Here is a 17,204-nt window from a genome sequence, read left to right as displayed (position 1 = left end):
ATGGGCTGGGCCAATACACAATCTGTATTTCATGAATTAAATATATTCACCCCACGTACAAGTTTAATCTGAGAGTTTATGGATCTCCCAATATCAAAGATTTTCACTCACTGAACACAATTTTCACCCCAGTGATTACTGTCCAATGCTTTGGGTATAAACACACACACAGATATATTACACAAGAGCCATTAATAGCCTGTCAATATATCCTAATAAGTGGTGCTTAGTGATGTCATCAGTCACAGTCGGCACATAGTTAGAATTTTCTGCAAAGCCCATTTTACAACAGGGGGTAATTATTCTTTATATATATATATATATATATATATATATATATATATATATATATATATATATATATATATATATATACACAGCCTGCTGACAGTGTGGATAGAGGTTGTTAAAGATATTACCCCACATTTAGAAAGAGAAAGCAGGAATGTGAACATATCTACAGGTACTAGTATGCAAGAAAAATTAACATCAAGAAAGCAAATTTATTTTGAGACACATCTGCAAATTTTGATTTGACAAACATTCAGTCAAAAATAAATCCATGTTTTATATGCATGAAATGCAGAAAGATGGAACAAATATATTCATGTGAGTTTCTATTCAGTTAAAAACACAAAGCCTGGAGAGATAGTTTACTGTCCACAATTTACAATTTGTCAAACAGCAACAGAAGCTTCTGGTGTTCTGCTAATTCCTTGTATAGATCTGACAGGAATTCCTTGTATAGTTCTGATAGTAATTCCTTGTATAGTTCTGATAGTAATTCCTTGTATAGTTCTGATAGTAATTCCTTGTATAGTTCTGATAGTAATTCCTTGTATAGTTCTGATAGTAATTCCTTGTATAGTTCTGATAGTAATTCCTTGTATAGTTCTGATAGTAATTCCTTGTATAGTTCTGATAGTAATTCCTTGTATAGTTCTAATAGTAATTCCTTGTATAGTTCTGATAGTAATTCCTTGTATTGCTGCTCGGCTCACTCACCCATACAATTACAGTACAGGGTATGGATGCCAGTATTTCAGACCCAAACCAAGCAGAAGAACACAAAGTAATTCAGTGTCAGCACAAAGATGACAGCGAATGATTATAACAGCTTGGAATGTTGAAAAAGAGTGTAAATAAGTAGGATCCCCTGTGGGCTCCCTCTGCCTGCAAACATAACAGCCCTGATGGACAGCTACTAAAGCAGTGATCCCCAACCAGTAGCTCGTGAGCAACATGTTGCTCTCCAACCCCTTAGATGTTGCTCTCAGTGGCCTCAAAGCAGTTGCTTATTTTTGAATTCCAGGCTTGGAGGCAAGTTTTGGTTGTATAAAAACCAGATGTACTGCCAAACAGAGTCTCAATGTATGTTGACAATCCACATAGGAGCTACTAAATGGCCAATCACAGCCCATATTTGGCACCCCAGGAACATTTTTCATGCTTGTGTTGCTCCCCAACTCCTTTTTACTTCTGAATGTTGCTCACGGGTTCAAAAGGTTGGGGATCCCTGCACTAAAGCAACAAACGTCCCTCTGCAAAGATGCAAAAAATGTTCCAGTGAAACGAGCTTTAACTGTCACCTTTCTGACTAACTCAGCTAATTTCATAGAGAAAATGTATCAGAACAAGGTTTTCATTTCAAGTGCAAAATGGGGAAAAATGTATTCCTGTGTGGGCAGTATTTTTATTTACTATTCTATATTGTTCCCAGCTTGAGAATGTTAGCAGTAAAATAAACTTACCGACCCTAATAAATTAGTAAGAGCCAAAAAAGCTGCAGTTAATGATGTTCCTGCATTCATTATACATATTTAAAATGGTTAAATTTTTCCAACAGATTGGAATAAAGCTACTTTAGCCACACACAAGCATCTGAGTTGCATCACGTTTCATTCCCACTGGTATTTGAAGGCTGAATCTTCTGTGGATAGATTTGTCATCAATAAATCTTTAACCACTTGCCTGACGTAGAATAAGGACTTACAGCACAGGTTGTCAATGATATGACTGCTTCAAGGATTCAAGGTATGGAATCCTTTATCCAGAAATTTGTTATACAGAGGGCTCTGCATTACAGACTGACCATCTCCCATAGACACCATTATAATCAAATAATCCAAATTTTAAAAAAGTATTTCCTTTCTCTGTGTAATAATAAAACAGTAGCTTATAATTCATCCTTATTGAGAGCAACCCCAGTTTATTGGGTTTATTTTATGTTTACATGATTTTCTAGTAGACAAGGTATGAAGATCCAAATTACAGAATGATCCATTATCCAGAAAATCCCTGGTCCTGAGCATTCTGGATAACAGGTTCCATACCTATATTGTACACAAATTTTTTGTTTCACTTTTTAATAAATAAGCCCCTCAAAATCCAAACATCAGTTAGTAAGGAATAGCATTCAGAGTATAACACTGGCCACTATAACAACACTGCTAATTTCATGGAGCACAAGGCAGTTGAATTCATAAAATCCTCATTTTATAGGGTATATTTAAAAATGTAGAAACATTTATATCACCTGCAGTATTGAATCATCCCCTAGGCTCAAGCATGTCAGCACAAGGATTCTGATGGTCCCGTGGCGTGGAAGTGGGTGAGTGCTCTCATCTCCATTTTTGGTTTTCGTGTTGCAATTGTAACACGATGGGGCTCATTTATTAAAAATCAGTGAGCAAAGCTAGTGCACAACTGTTATCACTTTCAACTTTGCAGGCACTTTAGGGTTACGGTTAGAATACTAGATGGATTAGGGCCAGTGGCAGCCAGATGCAGCTTTCCATTAAAAAGTCAATAATGTAAAAAAATATAAGGGTTTCCTCTGCACTGGAATTTTTTTTTTAATATTAATGGTAATGCCATGAAAGTTATTAAAAGATCTGAATATAAAAATTACACATGAAAAAAGAGCTGAAAGGTTCAACAATTAATACAAATATCTCTGAAATATTGAGTTTTTGAATCACAAGCAAAACAAATCCAAAAACCTCTAAAAGTCTGAATGCTTTAAAAAAAAGGTCCAATTCAATCAGCACTGCTCCCATTTACCTCTACGTGGTTTTACACTTAATAAATCTCAAAATTCTAGAGTTTAAGAGAAAAAATCACACATTTTTAGTGAAAAAATAGAATTGGATAAAAACATAATTTTTTTTGTATTTGTGTGGTGGTGAACACATGGGTGCGACGTCGCTGCATGATGATGTCATCACTGGTGCCGGGATTAAGGGCACCCTGGACACTGAAACCCTGCCCAATTATAGGTATTTAATCCTGTGAGTACCTGAGTGTATTATTGTCTGTCTGATTCCTGGTTTTGATTCTCGCTGTGATCCTGACTTTGGTCCTTATTTGCCTGCCTGTTTGAACTCTTGCCTGGACTTTAACTAACAATTGTGCCTGATTCCTATTTGTACTGCATACTCAGACTTTAACCCGTGTTTGGCTTCCTCCTCGGTCCTGACTACTTCCGCTGGGAGCCGTTTGGCCCCTGACATTCTCTGACCATTGATTAACTGATTCCCCTATTTCATTCTTTATTTCAATAGGTATCTGCAAACAATAAAGACTAAGGGCCAGATTCTACAACATGAGGAAGAGGAAAACAAATCTCATGGTTTACCTCATGGCCTCTTCGCCTGCTTTCTATTCATTTCTATGAGATTTTTTAGAAGCCTACTTGTGGATGAGTGAAAGTTAGAGTTCACCATTTGATAACTAAACTTCAAAAAATTCCATAGGAATGAATAGACAGTGGGTGAGTTTTTCTATAGCAAGCTATCTCGCATTTTTATTAATCTGCCCCTGAAGGGGATTTGTATTCTATTACAGGCTGGGCATCTTTCAAATCACAGAATTCTGTAGGGGGTGTTAATATGTTTGAAGATAAATAAATTCCTGCCAAGCATTCAGAATATCATTACATCAATATTATGCAGTCATTAGATTTCTGTTTTCATGTTATAGTTGTTCTATGGAATTCATTGTGGCCATGTTCTTTATGTATTGTATGTTTAGACAAACTCACTTCTATAAATTAAACCTGATATATTAATTTGGCAGTAAAAAAAATCACATATTCTACAACTCTATATCACATATTATTTCATTACAACAATCAAAATTCTTTGAAGGTAAAGCAAGATTACAATATGTTAATTTTATTGTATCTATATATTTGCTGTACATTTAATGCATTTGTTTTCCATTAAAAATGTATAAAGCATTATCTGAAAAAGGGGTTTTATTTTTACTTGCATTTATTTCTTTTGTAATTAGTACATCTCTGTTACAGCGCACTGACTTTGAAAGATAATATTTCAGTTTTTAATGAGCTTTAAAAGAATAATTTATACAACAATTATTGGATTACACAATTTTACCTGAAGAATAATGAAGGAAGTATTTTAATGAGAAATGTAATCATTATTAGTAAAAGATGTACTTAACTGACAATTAAATGCTAAACGGCAATCACCTACATTTAAGACTGGATTGGTGCGATACAGAGAATTTGTTATTATAGGAATAATTCTGCATGCATAAATGACATTCCTCAGAGATTCAGCATCTAATCCAACTATTGAAGTGAGTCCTTGGAAATGTCTGATTGAAAGAGAACACAATTACAATGAAGTTCAAAGAGGAAAAATAGTTTGCAAAGTTCATAAACTACAAGTTTCATCAACTTCTATACAAAATACTCTGAATAGTGCTGAGATTTAAATGAACATGAATGAATACATGTTTTTTTCAACATGAATATTAATTGAATTTTGAATCTTTACACAAATATTAATTTTAAATTAAGAATGTATTTTTAATCCAGCTTTGTCCATAATAACATTATATTAGTAAGTGTTTCTGTTTGGGAAAAAAAATCTGTAGCCACATGAAGATCTGCCCACAAGCATAATTACTAAGGGACTAAGGGATTTAAAAATAATCTAATTTATATTTTTTCCACAAATCTCTAACATTTTGTATTTTTTTTCATATTTCTTAAAAGCTGTAAAAATGTGAAATGTGAGTTATTAAGTGTAAAAACCACAAAAAGACATACATTTGCCAAGTAAAAGTTGTAGAGGTCCTATAGAACTCTGTAGGAGCTGCACTGTGATTTTTATCTTGGTTTTTAATCAATTTGGACTTTTAGAGTTTTTCTTAATTTCTTTGCCAGTAATTGTGCAAAAACCTAACATTTTTGACATTTTAGAGGTAATCATATTTTTTTAGATGGTTTGACTCTTTTTTTTTTATTTGTGTTTTTTTTTAATTAGGATAATTTGATACATTTCATGACATTTGTGGTTTTAGAGAAAGGAAAGAAAGAGAAAAGACAGCTTTTAGCCTGGAGTGCTCCTCTAGGAAAAAACAGACCTTGGATTTAGACTAAAATATTTAACAATTGTACTGTATATTAAATAAGTTTTCAAAAATATCCGTAGGTCCTAAAATTCATATCCTTTCTAGTTACTGATAGCACAGGAAGATCAATCCTTAACTACATCTGTTACAATTACCCAACCACTAACTGACCTAGCTGTCTTGTTTGTGTGGGTACGCAGAAACATGGTTTGGATCAAAAGTAACCCAGTAGTTGTATTTTCTTATTGATCATAATCTTGAAACAATATATATATTGTATCTACCAAGACAACAGTTTCAAGGGGATGATTCCATAATGATAGATAAGAAGGAGATGTACAGGCAAATTTCAAAAGCTGTGTTAGAGACTGAAAGCTGAAAATTATCTTGTCAATTTAAGCAGAAGGGCTGCTGCAATTCTGACCCAGTATTACCTTGAACTGAAAAAAATATTTAAATGTTTTCATTCAAAACATTTCAATTTTAAATATACTGTACATAAAGATAGACAATTGCATTGTTGGCATGCTCAATACATTGTGATCTAATTGCTAAAATAGCATAAAAGGATAAATTAAAAAGCTAATACAAGCATATTTTTAGCTTCCCCCACTGTTACATGTGCCCTGTTTACTTAGCAATAACTCTCTTTGGAGTCTGTTATGTCAAGCAGTTAAGATCAAGCTTGTTAAAGCTCTGCGGTATTTTAACTTGATGATTATTTATTTAGCAGTTTTATATAACTCTGTCATTGATAAGTACTCTATTAATTTGTCAAGGGACAAATCAACACTAGTTATTTTTATATTCTGTATTAAACTCTGTGCTGTTACCAGTATCAAGCTACTTGCCAGTTAATTATAAATGATCCTTCCTCTTTGCCTTTATTAATTAATATTTCTTCTCTTACTTGGACAAAATAACTTTATGAGAAGAATTAGAGAAAACATTTTTCTTTATTTATACACCAATTTTCATTTTGAGGTTAGGACCCAGTGAAAATTCATTCGGTGATTCTACAGCTACTGGTGCTCACCAAAGCACTTTTGATGCCCTGGAATTTCTGTGGTGGCCCATACACATAACCAGCTTATCTAGGGACACCAGTAGAATAACAATGGGTGCAGCAAAGAAGAAGCAAAACTGAGGTGCAGAGTACCTCAGAGGGTTCAGAGCAAGGTTAAATAGACAGAATGTGAAAAGCTAACCAAGAGCCAAGGCCAAGGCAAAAGTTATGGCAGATGAAAAAAGAGTAAAATTGGATAACAATTAAAGATCAAAACCAGAAATTTAATCAGAATAATTGAGTGGCTGAATTGGTACTGCACCAGAAAGAAATAACTTTTTAAATATTTATTATGCTTCAAAGCTGTTAAATATCCAAATCCAAAAATAGACCAGCTAAAACCTGTCAAAGTCATGTAAAAGTCAATGGCAGATGTCGCTTTTACAATTGGAAGATTTTTTTTGCATTTATGTTATTTCAAGGATTTGAGGTTGTTTGATTCTGGTTTTGAATTTGTGCTTTTTGAGTGACAATTTGAAAGATTTGCATGATTTTTGAGTAAATTAAGCCAAATTGTGGTTGGGAGTTAGGTCTAACTTTTTTAGAGTCCAACCAAAAACCGAAGGGCACTATAAGAGCACAAGAGCACCTACATATCAAACCCTCTCATCCCTAATAAATACTCAGGCAGTGCAGTTTTCATGAGGGTGGCAGCAGGTCGCTGCATTTTGAAATGAAGTGCAGGAACTGAGATTTTAGGGCGTGTGGTAGAATGACTGAGGATTTGGTTAAAAAAATGTGTTGTTCCTTTGATTTCTCCCCAGTAGAAGATGTAGGCACCAGGAAGGGTTACATAGTTATATCGGGTTGAAAAGTCCATCAAGTTCAACCGCTCCAAATGAAATCCCAGCATCCATACACACACCCCTCTATACTTTCACATAAATTATATAATAAATTATATCATATGGAAAGGTATTTAATTCTAGTGAGGCTGGAAGGAAGGTCTCTCAGAGCAGGGCACAGAGCAGGAAGAATACCTGCCTGAGTGAGGAACTCCCAGAGGGGCTGAGGGTTCTGCCTGCCACTGCAAGGTGCAGAGAGAGCCGAGACCAAGTGACAGAATTGGTCTGAGTCTGAGTGAGGACTTGAGAGAAAAGCCAGGAGGTTGAGCAATACACCAGAAGTAGTGTGAGTACAGGGTGACCCCCAATACAAAAGTATTCTTATTGGTAGTCCAGTTTAGTGTGAGAACTCTTCATATGTGTGAAGGTAGTGCCCAGTGGACAGGATTTATTTTTATGATTTTTGTTTTGTATCCTGAAATGGTCATCCCATGTGTGTAAATAAAATGCCTTAAAGTGAATAAAGTGTCTGTTGTGGATCCCGAAAGCTTACAGGGGGTTTACTAAAACTTGACTTTTTCTCACTATATGAAAAAAAAATTTGACCAATCGCCCAAACCCGGATGCCCTTAATTTAACAAAGAATCTAAACAAAAGAAGCATGTGCAGGAATAATTTGCAACAATATTATGTGTCAAATCGAATTGTGACTCTTACGCATTATTGAATTAAAACCAACCTGAATCCCTTGAAGATCATGAAGGCAATGTCCAAATCTAAGTAAGTAGTGGGAGCACTCACCGATCACTGGCTCAGCTTGTGCTGCACATCCGACCGAGGTCCCATCGGTAAAAGTACAAAGTCCAATTCATGCATAGATGGAGCACCAAGACGGCCGAAAATCGATTTAAAAACTTTGATTTTTATTTCGTCATGACCCAGGGGATTACAAGGGCATGCTGTTTGTTGATTGTTTTAACATGACGAAATAAAAATCAAAGTTTTTAAATCGATTTTCGGCCGTCTTGGTGCTCCATCTATGCAAGATCATGAAGGCAAGAAACATCTTCAAATTGTTACAGGGACTTCTACCATTGACTTTTACATGATTTGGATAGGTTTTAGCTGCAGCATTTTCAGATTTTTAGCAGCTTTGGAGCATAATACATCTCAAAGAATTCAAGGTTTTTTTTTGTCCCCCTAAAAATCCCGACCAGAAAAAAATCAAGGCTTCATAAATAGGCCCCTTAATTTAGACTGGAAGGCAAGGCTCAAACTGCAAAAAAGCACTTGATGCCCATTTTTGCACCTCACACCCTGTCTTTCACTAAATTACCTATCTTCCTCTGCTGGTACCTCTTTTTGTTTGGGGGTATTTTGCGCAGAATAATGTATTATTAGGGCCAGTAACACCACAAAAAAAACTACCCTAAAAGCATTTACATATGGTACTGTATAATGTTCATTTATTCTGCATTATAAATTCCTAGATATTTTTATTTATACACTGTATTCAAAATCTTCATAGTGTGACAAAAGCAATTTTGGCACAATTTGCTGTATTTATTGCCCCGGATGAAATTTTTTCCATAAATTCCAGCATAGTTTGGCACCCCCAAGTGATTACTTTTACTTACCTGACACCCAGGGCCAGTGCTCCTATCAGCAGAAAATTGCACCGGCCCTGTGTTCTTCAAGCGAGCGCAGTACAGCAAAAAGCCAGCTATTTCACTGTACTCTGTGTCTGCCATGGAAAATTTGCAACCCACTAGTAACAAATTCTGTATGCATGTGTGCTTTGCAAGTGATCACTGAAGTTGGCAACATTTGGTCACAAGTTTCTCTGGAATTTTAAAGAAAACATCTCCCAACTAAGTAGCTTGTGACTAAGATCTATAGTTAGAAGCTTCTGGAAGGCTGCAGCTTGGCATTAATTGAGCTGCAAAAAGCAGTTTGGAGGCTATAGATTGGATATCTCTGATTCACCATGATCTATGCTTTCACACAAAACATTGCTAATTTATTTAAAGCAGTGAATGACAAGTTTGGGTGAACTAAAATTGCATGAGTAAAAATTCTTTTTGTATTCAAAAAATCATATCTGTTCCCTAGGTGAAGTTTCTTTGGTGCAAACCTGAATATTTGTCAATTTACCAAGAGCTCTAGTCAAGAGCTGTCAAGGATTAGGTAGGGGGCACTGTGGAGACTGATGATGGAAGGGTGAGTCCTTGAGGCAGGAGCTTCTGTGCCTAGGGAACAAGTAAAGGGAAGGCAGGAACAGGTTGAAGAGGGCAATGAGTCAGACTGGAACAGGTGTAGAGCGGAACAGGATGGAGAGGATGAAGATCAGGACTGGACTAGACAGGATGAAGAGGGTGAAAGTCAGGACAGGAACAGACTAAAGATTGGGAACAGGAGGACTGGATAGTGGAAGGGGACTAGAACTGAATAGAGAATAGAGCATAATAGAAAGAGGAATGTAGCGGATACCAGGAGAGGACTGGAGTGGATAGCAGGTGAGGACTGGAAAAGGTAGGCCAAGATGCAGAGCAAGACAAGGGAAGATATAGACAGGGGACAAGTCAGAACACAACAGGAAGCAGGAACCAGAAAGACGTGGTCAGGTCAAGTTCAAGGCAGAGGCAGGCCTGGACTGGGAGTCAAAATAGACCCTGCCATTCTAAGTACACAGAGGTCCAAACAGTCCCCTACGAGCCCAAACAGCCCCCTACCAGCCCACTATATGGTAACTTTCTATGGAACCATACAGCAGCCCCTCTGGCATTAACCAGAACCCACAGATTGCCAGTCCGGGCCTGAGAGTAAAGTTAAGGCAAGATCAGGTTTGAAGTGAGGAGCAGAGCAAGATTTAAAACAGCAAGGAAAGCTGGGCAGGGCAGAGTCAGCCCTGATTGGCTGACTGCAAACCAATCAGGCTGCTGCTGGGCTGGGGCTTCAAAGGCCAGGTAATATATAGTACACAACCCTGCAGGCTGCTCACCTTGCCCAGTGGTCAAGGCATCGAGCCAGAAACCCCAAGGTCCCTGGCTCGAATCCCAGCAGAGCCTGACAAGAACAGCTTTTTTCCCCAATAAAATTCTCCAATTTAAGGCTGGCAACTGCCATTGTAAAGAAAGAGCAACTACTTATGCTTCTCATTATTCATGTCACCTCCTTGATACATACATACACTGGTGAATTTTCAGAGAATTCAGAGAATTTATGAGAAAATTCACCACATTTGTCTCATAACAATGCATATAATGATTTTTTTGTAAATATGATTTGTGTTACAAAGTATACCTGAAGGTTTAGGTGAACTTTGGATGAGTTAAACAAGGAGACAATTCACACTTACAATAGGTATTGGATCCATCATCAAAAAACCCATTATCCAGAAAGCTGGAAAGACCATCTCCCATAGCCCCTATTTTATCCAAATTCAAATTTTAAAAAATGATTTCCTTTTTCTCTGTAAAAAAAACTATACTTGATCCAAATGAATAAACTAATAAATAAATGATTCCTATAGGAGGCAAAGAAGCCTATTTGGTTTATTTAATGTTTAAATTATTTTCTAGTAGATCTAAGATATTAATATCCATTATAGGGAAAACCCCAGGTTCCATCCCTGTAAATATGCTCCTATAATTGGCTAAAGGAAAATCTCCAGGTAACCTTGGCTAACATAAAAAAAAACCCTCATTGCTCTGCCCTGGTCTCTGTTTTTCAAAGGTCCACACTGCTGCTTATGAATATATAGGTGCATTTATCATCAATCACTGATTTACTCCAAGTGATCTTGTTTATGGAGCACTGACCTATTATTTGTATTGACTTTGTTTTTTTGTAGGAATTTTACTTCCTTTTAGAATGGAGTGAGATAATCAGGTGACGTTGGGCTGCGCTTATTTTCATTAAGACAAGTGGAGACTAAGCCATGTATACTATTGCCTGATTTGACCCAAAAAAGGCTTGTGTGTATTTTTGTGCCAAAACCTACCCTGTGTGTGCAGTGGCATGGGAATTGCATTCCTGATACTGCACATATGGAAAATAAGCAATTAGGAGAAAAAGGAAGGAAGAATATGAAAGAGACAAAGAGAACAAGATGGATATTAGTAAGACAAAAGATGATATGAGAGTAAGAAAACACATGGGACTAAAATTGAAAATAAACCATAAAGAAAGAAGGAAGTATGGAATGAGAAAAGGGTTTACATCATGGACTACATAGGGGCCCATTTACTAAATTTGTATTTATTTTTTTTTTCACAAATCTTATTTTTCTCTATAAAAATATATTAGTTTTTTTATTCCTATAAAATTCTAAAAAATGTACATTTATTGAAAAGATTCTATGGATTTGATGTCAATTGCAGCATATGGAGTATAGGAGTGTTTTAAAAGCAAAATGAGGAAACATTTGGATAAAGGCGGGGTCAGCTATTATTTCAAATATCTCAGTTCAGCTAGTTAAAAAATAAAACTGAGCCACAGTTTACTAGATCATTGCATTTTATATTACCCATAGTGTTATCCCTTGCTAGATTAACTATACTACTGCATATATAAAAATAATCTAGAAACATTGCCTTAAGCATCTAATGCAATCATGAAAGACTGCTCATTAAACCTAAATTATCTCTACATTTAAGCCATTATTTCAAATCAGTTTTGCCTAATTCGAACGAAAACCAATATAGTCAATTTTTGTGCAGGAATAGTAACAGTTTTGCTAACTATGTACCAAAAGTGTGACTGTTGGGACATTTTTACAATAATTTGGGTCACTTGCAATCAAAATTCAAATCCAGATGTCAGTGATGAAGTGCCTTTAGGCAATCAAAATAACTGAATATGTCACCTTGTCCCCCTAACGATCTCTACATATTTAATATACACATAATAAAAGTAAGTGCTTACCCAAGCAGGACTGGTACATATGTTTACTAAGGTTTATTTCTTTAAATTGCTCAGAGTACAAAATAAATTGTCAACACTCTCATCTCATTTTACATTTGAAAGTTCATTGTGCTTGGTACAGTATGTAATTGAAAAACAGATATTGGTTGGGTCTGCACGAAATGAATAGGAATTTTGATATTTCAAACCTCTAATAGTTATGATCTCTCCCGCAATATTGTATCTGCACTGACGCAATGCAAATAACTACTACATTGTCACAAATGTACTGTATTTTGTAAAACTATTCTACCTTAGGGATAAGCCATGACCCATGGGTATTTATAATGCATTCATTTATGCTGATGGCATTTTGATTTGTCTCCTATTGTAACCCTAAGGGGCAATAACTTTCTGTTAACATTAGTAATTTTAGTTTGTATTTATTTTATTATCTTTTTTGTGGAAAAATGATTTGGTGAGCACAATGAATAGGATATTTGCTGAACTTTAGATCATGAGAGAACAAGTACTACAATTATTTTACCAGTTAGGGTCAATAAATGCATATATTATAAGGAAAAATGCACCATACATACCATATTGCTAACAATATAAAAATACAAAATAGAAAAATATATATTAGATTTCTGCCCTACAAAAAAAAATAGCTTTGACCTTTTCTGTAAACCCATTAATATTATTGTATGGATGGATAGTTAATTATATAGACTATATGATAGACAGATAGACAGATAGATAGATAGATAGATAGATAGATAGATAGATGATAGATAGATAGATAGATAGATAGATAGATAGATAGATAGATGATAGATAGATAGATAGATTAGATGATAGATAGACAGACAGACAGACAGACGGACGGACGGATAGATAGATCGATCGATCGATCGATAGATAGATAGATAGATAGATAGATAGATAGATAATAGATAGAGAGAGAGAGAGAGAGAGAGAGAGAGAGAGATGATAGATAGATAGATAGATAGATAGATAGATAGATAGATAGATAGATAGATAGATAGATAGATAGATAGATGATAGATAGATAGATAGATAGATAGATAATAGATAGATAGATAGACAGACAGATAGATAGATAGATAGATAGATAGATAATTGATAGATAGATAAATAGATAGATAGATAGATAGATAGATATATAGATACAGTAGATAGATAGATGATAGATAATTGATAGATATCCATATACATAAATGTACAAACTAGAAGCAAAACAAATTGCAGTAAATTGGAATCATACAGCACTCCGTATTGTTGACATTAAAGGCATCAGTAAAATAAAGCAGTTAAATGTGTCATGTTTTTACTCCTTTCTGATCCAGCTGTAAACAGATATATATAAATTATTGTCTCAGATCCTGAAAGTGCAAAACTCTGCCCCAATTAGTAATCTGTGTGCAAACGGGTGGGGCTGTGCATGTGAGGGAATGGTTGGTAGATGGGCTGGAGATGGCCATACACATATATTGCATCTGATCTGGTGTAATATTTAGCATTTATAGGTGCAAGAAAGAAGAGGAAAGCGAGGTTACCACTACAACAAGGCAATATTGAGCTCCCTTGCACAGCAATTTAGAAATGAACAGTGTATTGAAGCACATGTTCCAATGTAGACACTTTGTCACCACTTTGCACACATTAATGCCAAGTGTCAAAACCAAAAAATACACAGTGTTCACTGCACCCATAATCGCTTAGGCCGGACATTCTTTGTTTGATTAAACATGCCTCTTGTCTCTCTTCTTATTTGTCCTCAACCTGATTCTGGTCTATTTTTTGACCATCTCTTGGTTATAATCTTGGCAACCTGAAGCTTGCTGTTTGTCTTTGACCAAGCCTGGCCTGAAGATTATTTATCTTCTATTTGTTGACCCTCATTTTGTTTTTGCTACTCGTTCACTGAACTTGGTCTTCTTTCTTGCTCTAGATTGATAGATTTTGTGAAGATAAAGGGGTGGCTAATCCTCCTCAAGTCTCCATTCTTTAACACCTGCAACCTGCAACAGAACCTCAAGTTTAATACTAACAGTTTGCAGAGTCACTTGATCCTCTATTTAAGGAAGACAAGAGAAGAAAGACAAGGATGTGGCCTAATGCTGTACAATTTACAGGACATATGTGAGCGGAGTTCCACTAAATAAAATAAAATACTTATCACAATTGCATGATATGTAAATGAATGCATGTTCCTTGCTCACTTGTGTGTGTTATTTGAATTTAAAGTGTGAACAATGACTGTTTAACTGTTCTGCTACTGAACTGCTTGAGCATCTAACAACACGTGATATGGCTTACTCTAAATAAACTCACAATACAACATTTCTGTAAAAAGCTTGGCATTCACTGAGGTCACCTTCTGCATATCGACAGAGTCCAAGTTCACTTTAGTTAGTTTAGATCATATTCCATACAGTTGGAGACAAGATATTCAAACAAAGGTCTGGAAAAACCACAAATCTATCAATATACAGGGGAAAGCACTGTACAATGCATAATGAACTCTGTACAATGCATAATTATCCAAAAAGTCTAATCCCTAATGCAGATATTGTCCTTTATATTGCACTTTATTTGTACCAACATAATACAAACTAGCAATCAATCTTCCATGGTAGAATGTCAATACAAGGCTAGAGAACTGTAGCACGTTTTAAAATATTGTTATTTGTTATTAGCAATTGATGACATTTACTATACTGAGAACATCCATCTGCTAAAAATTACATGTCATTTTCAGTATTTGTCAGCCCTGCTCGTTTAGTCATTTAGAAATACACTGTATACTATTTATTTTTCACTTTACAATATGCTCAGTTTCTCAGAATTTTGCACTTTTGGCCTTGCTCAGTGCAAAACAGATTACAAACATGAAAAACAGAAATGGTATTTTGTGGGTAAACATAGAATATTGGCAGGATTCCAAATGTATACTGTTTCAAGGGAAACTGACCTATAGAGCAAAGCTTCAACTACTTCAACTAAAAAATATCAATTAAACTTATAATGGATACATCAACAGCCCAGTGGGGTACAGCAGTTTTACCTCTTGCCTTGGAATAATATCATGCATGAACCAAAAATTATTGTATGATACTGCAAATTAGAACAGATTTTTTTGTTTCTTTTTTTGTAATGAATAGACAATTACATTCCATAAATTCAAACCAGTCTGGGTGTTTGTACTTCCTCTCAAAATAAGTTGCTATGGTTATATATATGGTTATACTGCACCAGCAACCAGCTAGAATGGGATGGATGCAGTCAATGGCTGGAGGACTTTTGTTATTGGGTGGGTTTTTTTTGCTTGCTGATGTATGGCAGCAGTTTGGGGTAATGTGTGAGACTGAAGTGTTAAGTTAATGGGGACTGGAATTAGGGCCATTATATGCCTTGTTTGGTCCTTGATGACCATGTCTGAACAAAATGCATTTGTGAATAGTTTCAACCGATCGAATAGATTTTTCCACCTATTGACTCCAAAAGGTTTCTAGGGGGTCCTCCATAGGCTAAAACAGCAATTCGGCAGGTTTTAGATGGCGAATGGTCAAAGTTGAATATATAAAGAGACAGTACGTGATCAATTTCGATTTTAGAATTTTTAAAAATGTTTAAATTTGAATCAAAATTGGACTATTCCCTAGTCAAAGTACACATAAATAGCTCAAAATTCAAATATTTTGAATTTGAAAATTCACCTCGACCTTTGATAAATCTGCCTCTTAATGACTATGCCATCTGACAAGTGTAATACATTTAAAAAAATAAAACAACTGAGGTACTTCATTCTCTATCTCATTTATTCTTAATCCAAATTGTTTCCTTTCTTAATATTTTCAGTAAAGACATGCAAAAACATTGATTTCTAATTACTTTTTTAACCACATCTTTGTTTCTTTTTCACTCAGAGGACACATGAGGGTCTGTATCTGGATAACTAAATGCTATTTGTTCTGCATGCTGTTTTCAGTAGCACAATCCATACATGAAGCTGAGAGCTTGTCCAGAGTGATGTGAAAAACACCAATTTTATTTTTATGTGAAATGATTCAAATACTGCTGTACAGCATGAACTACCTGAACCAAATCAAATTCTTGGGTCAATTCCTTTTTCCGAATGCTCCTTAGATAACAAAGTCTTGTTCTGTGAATCTGTTCAATATATTAAAGTTGATTCACTCAGACAGTGTGTAAGATATTATACATCAATCTGGGCCATTTAAATTTCTCAGACTTTGACTATAAAACTGCTGTGCTGCATACCTAATTTTTTGAATACCTGATTAATGCATCTTTGTTGTTATATTATGGATATGCTTCCAGCATTAACAACAGGCTTAACAATCAGCACTCAAATCTTATCTTTTTAAATCAGACAAATGTAGCTCAGTGAAAAGGAAGGAATAAATGCCTGGATTGGCTGGATAGAAGGAATGTTAATGTATTTGCTAGGGACTGTTATATGATTGCTGTGCATGAAGTGGCCACCTATTACCTGCATTATTGCAGTATAAACATAAATACATGCATGCATACATAAATACTAGAGCTATAAACATTTAAACAGAAATCTGTAGGCATTTCTTCTTTGCATTGCAAACCAGGAATAATAAAGGATTTCTTTCACTTTTAACCAACTAATTCTAAAATAAACTTCAATAGATAGAATCTTACAATAAGACTTTTTCAAACTTTTCAAGTTCTTTTTAAACTGCAGTTTATTTTTGTTCACTAGCGAAAATATGTGTAAAAATAAAACAGAATTTATTCAATGCTCCTGTGCCGGAGTTAGTTATGTAAAACTGGAAGAAGAAATTTGCAGATTTGGTGATTTCACAAAAAGGGCTCTTTTCTCTGTAATTTACTTATTTGCTAATAGAAAGTTTCCTATGGCATCAAGGTTTTAACTCTTTTGATTAAGTTAAGGACAACGGCTTATGTAGTGGTTAGAGATTCTAGTTGCTACTGCTTGGTATTTGTCACTTGAACTGATATTGTATCTGTTTTTTTCAGTCACGATT

The 17,204-nt window shown here is 35.2% G+C and overlaps 1 long non-coding RNA gene across 1 annotated transcript; it reads left to right on the top strand.

Moving 5' to 3' along the window:
- Positions 1-1,513: 1,513 nt before the first annotated feature.
- On the top strand, positions 1,514-15,722 carry LOC121394147. The gene is made up of 3 exons (XR_005961509.1): positions 1,514-2,034; positions 2,561-2,611; positions 14,114-15,722. It is a non-coding gene; the product is annotated as an uncharacterized LOC121394147 (long non-coding RNA).
- Positions 15,723-17,204: the final 1,482 nt, after the last annotated feature.

This window comes from Xenopus laevis, chromosome 5S (genome assembly GCF_017654675.1).
Source record: "Xenopus laevis strain J_2021 chromosome 5S, Xenopus_laevis_v10.1, whole genome shotgun sequence".
Classification (NCBI taxonomy): domain Eukaryota; kingdom Metazoa; phylum Chordata; class Amphibia; order Anura; family Pipidae; genus Xenopus; species Xenopus laevis.
This window is presented reverse-complemented; position numbering and strand designations above follow the sequence as displayed.